The 4,026-nt window shown below is 41.3% G+C and overlaps 1 pseudogene; it reads left to right on the plus strand.

The window, feature by feature from the left end:
* The first annotated feature begins 2,193 nt into the window (after positions 1 to 2,193).
* On the plus strand, positions 2,194 to 3,121 carry LOC131830099 (olfactory receptor 6C74-like; annotated as a pseudogene).
* The last annotated feature ends 905 nt before the right edge of the window (positions 3,122 to 4,026 follow it).

Below are 4,026 nucleotides of genomic sequence, written 5' to 3' on the forward strand. Positions count from 1 at the left end.
TATAAATATAAGGGTATCACCAGGAATTTGTTCTCAACAGTGACCAATTAATTACCCCCAGGACACCTGCTACCCCTTTACTTTCTGCCCCTGTCTCTTCAGCATCTAATAAGGTTTGAAAGCATGTACTCTCTGCATACTGGCTGGGTCCATCCTACTTGGTGACTATGCAGTCTCATTGGGAAAACACCCGGGAGCCTCAGATTTGCTCGTCAGCACCTTCTCACTGTTGATGCAGTAAAACAAGGATGCTACTCACAAGGAAAGGTAACAATAAGATGGAGGAGCATAGTGTAAGAGAAGGTATTTGGAGCAGGTGTGCCCATAACATGGAGCACTGCCACAGAAAGACCCTTGTCTCAGCAACATCCAAGGCTAAACCTATAAGCTGCCTGCTGTGTATAACCAGTATAGGAGGTGACAGGATTGTGGCATGGTAGGTGGGCTTCTACCCACTGGGGGAAACAGAACCAGACATTTCATCAGAATCCTAACTAGTGGAAGTTCAGCTCTAGCCCAGAACTGGGGGCTATGAAATGTGATTATTTTATCTGTCTGCTCCTTTCTGGGGTTTCAGTGGCCCAGGCCTCTGTGTAGACTTGTTGTGCTATGAAACCTCTGGGCTACTGAAACAGAGCTTTGTCATTCAGAACACTGGCAACATGGGATCATATTCATACCCACCCTGGAACAACAGGCTGTGACAAATGAGTTTCCTTCTCTTTCCCCTCAGCCTGGAGCAAGCTCTTGATTTCTTAGAAGATAATTAGCTGTGAAGGAAGGAAGCCCTGCCTCCCACGTGGTGACTCTTCTGTACATGCCTGGCCTCAGGCATCCTGGTAAATTGGTGGGCTTACTGGGGTCAACAGGAACAAAAGGAGAGGCTCCTTTAGACTGTACCACTCAGAGATGAGCAGTTTGCTTTCATGAGCAGCCCTTCAAGGACCTGATCTATGGCAGGTTAATGAGAGAGACACTTTTCTCACAACCTTTAGCCCAGTATTGAAAATGCTAGAGCCAAAACCAACCTGAGAGAAGTTACTGATTGGGAGGACTGAAGGGGAAAAAAAAAAAAAAAGCACTGAGCTTTGATGTAAGAGTGTCAGGTGCCCAGCATATCCACTCAAGTGGGTTAATCCAAGAAGTATTAGCACTCCCACCTCCATCACTGGCCAACATTAAACTGGAAGCTGAGTGGTAAGTCCCAGATTTACAGCTTAGCTGTTGTTGAGCAGTCCTCAATAACTCTGGTCTCCAGTCTCTTCTGTAAAATGCCTGTACTAACACAGATCCTAAGCCCCATGTCATTCTACAGGTCAAAAACTCATCAGCAATACTACCTAAGGCTAGAAATAATTAAGATAAATAAAATGAATCTTTCTTTTAAGGTTGAAAGAACAACAACAATAGATTTGGTCCAATTAAAAATGTTTTGACACTGCACTTGGAAACTCTAGGGGTTCTGGTTCTGGCAATCAGGCTAAAGTCAGCTATGTGACCTAAGCTGTCTGGAACTCTCTAAGCCTCAGTTTCTGCTTCGATAGAAGGAACTCCTGATTATTGTGAGTAACAGAAATACTGAATTTCAGTGACCAGAATAGAATAAGCTCAAGCTCTCAACACATCATGATGATGACAGCTTGGACCATAGAATGTGTGACATTATTAAGGGGATACTCAAAGGGAATATTACTAAACTTACTGTTATGTTTACTGAAAATTGATAATATCATTAAACACAATAAAATGATAGAACTAAGAAACTGTCAATACCTCTGCTTACTGATGATGTTCTATTTAAGCATTCTGTTAATAATGATTACAATTAGACCTAGAGGAAAACACAGGAAATGTTGGCATATGCCAAGTGAGTTATATTCTTTATCTTAATTCTCACAAGAATATTAATAGGTAGATCCTATCATCTTTTTTCTACAGAGGTTGAAAGGGAAGTCCACAACGCTTAACTACCTTTCCAAAGATGACTCATCTTTCAGGAGTTGGAACTCATTAATGAACTAGTATTGAAATCTGGCCTTTCTGACTCTAGAACCAACTTTGCTATCAGCCTAACCACCTTCTTAGATAGGCAAAAACCTAATCATATGCCCACTAAAACAATTGTGCTCCCCAATGTCTTTATTGTAGGTTAGACCGGCAGTGATACTGCTATGGGAAGAGATGCTCACAGAAATGGAGAATAGAACATCTGTCCACGAATTCACCTTGGAGGGGTTTCCTGCCATCCAACACCTGGGAAAGGTCCTCTTCCTAGTGCACCTGCTGGCATACCTGGCATCCACTGCAGGTAATGCTATCATAGTCACCATCACCTGTGCCAACTCCCGGCTCCACACACCTATGTACTTGTTCCTCAGCATTTTCTCCTTTGTGGAGGGTGGTGTCGTAAGTGCTGTTATTCCTAAGTTGCTTGTCATCTTTCTCTCAGCAAACCATTTCCTTTCCTGCCTGTTTCATACAAGCTTTTGTCTTTTTATTTCTGGGAGCAGCAGCTTTCTTCCTCATAGCCGTGATGTCTCTGGATCGGTATGTGGCCATTTGCAAGCCTCTGCATTACTCGACCATCATGAACCCAAAGATTTTCTTCCTCCTGGTCACTGCCTGCTTCGCTTTGGCCTTCCCTCTCATCACTGGTCTGCTAGAAAAGTCTCCCTGTTATCCTTCTGTGGCCCCCATGTCATCCCCCACTTTTTCTGTGAACTTGGCCCCTTGATTCAACTCTCCTGTTCTGACACCAGGTCTGTTGAAATGTTGGCCTTAATTCTTGATTTGTTTATTATTTTCACATCCATTATCATAACTATCATTGCATACAGCAACATAGTAATCACAATCATGCAACTTCCCTCAGCCAAGGAGAAAAAGAAAGCTTTCTCCACTTGCTCCTCTCACCTCATAGTCCTCTCTCTGATGTATGGCAGCTATGTGTTTATATATGTGAAACCAAAGCAAACAAACACGCTTGGACTCGAACAGGGAGGCTGCCATTGTGAACACGGTGGTGACCCCACTGCTGAACCCTGTCATCTACACTCTGTAGAACAAGCAGGTCCACCGGGCTCTGAGGGAAACAATTTGCAGAATGAAAACATCAAGATAAAAAAAAAAAATCACATGGCCTTAGAGTGCAAGGCTAGAGAACCCTGTGTCCTCATTCTGGCCACATTGCAGTTCACAGAGTTCTAGTTCTTGTCTCTGGCCACCATACATGACCTCTGCACATCCCTAGCAAAACAGAAATCTACTTTTCAAGGCTACATTTTACCTTGATGTGCATAACTATCTTCTTCCAAATTTTCCACATTTGAATGACAATTGATATTTTTGGTCTTCCCTCTGATATCTATCATGTGCTTGAAGGTTCCTAAATTTAATAATTTACACACTTTTAATTTTACTTCTCTTCAGCAATAAACATGGCTCAGCAGAATTAATAATAACTTACCAAAAGGCATTTAGATCATTCAAATGATAGATAAAGGTATATTATGCTATTGTTCAGAAGGAAAGGATGGACATAGTACCAATTCTTGGGTCTGCATTCCCTCTAAGACTAGTGAAAGGAAATAATGGTCATAGTACTCCTCACAATGTAATATATATACTTTGCATTAGGTGTGCTCTTATATGCTGTTCTTGGTGCTTAGTATAACTACATATGTATTCATCAATCTCATACTAGAGAGAAAGAGAATTATTCTCAGACTCAGACCATTTTCTAAGGAGAAAGAATAATCCCAGCAACCCAAGGCTGACCAGATACTCTTTCTTAAGTTATTTATTCCAGCTCCAGCCCCTCAGATGTGCATAACATATTTATGTTAAAAGCTGTGACCACAGAACGCTTGTATATATCAGTAGAAGAGGAGGGTGCAATTATTTCATATTTCTATAAATTCTTCAAAAGATTCAAATTGGTAGAATTTATTTGCTTCTCTAATTCATTATTAATGAAAAAAATTAAACATTTTTCTGGTGGGCTAGTGCTATCAATTACAAGGTTAT

This window comes from Mustela lutreola, chromosome 4, assembly GCF_030435805.1.
Source record: "Mustela lutreola isolate mMusLut2 chromosome 4, mMusLut2.pri, whole genome shotgun sequence".
NCBI lineage: Eukaryota > Metazoa > Chordata > Mammalia > Carnivora > Mustelidae > Mustela > Mustela lutreola.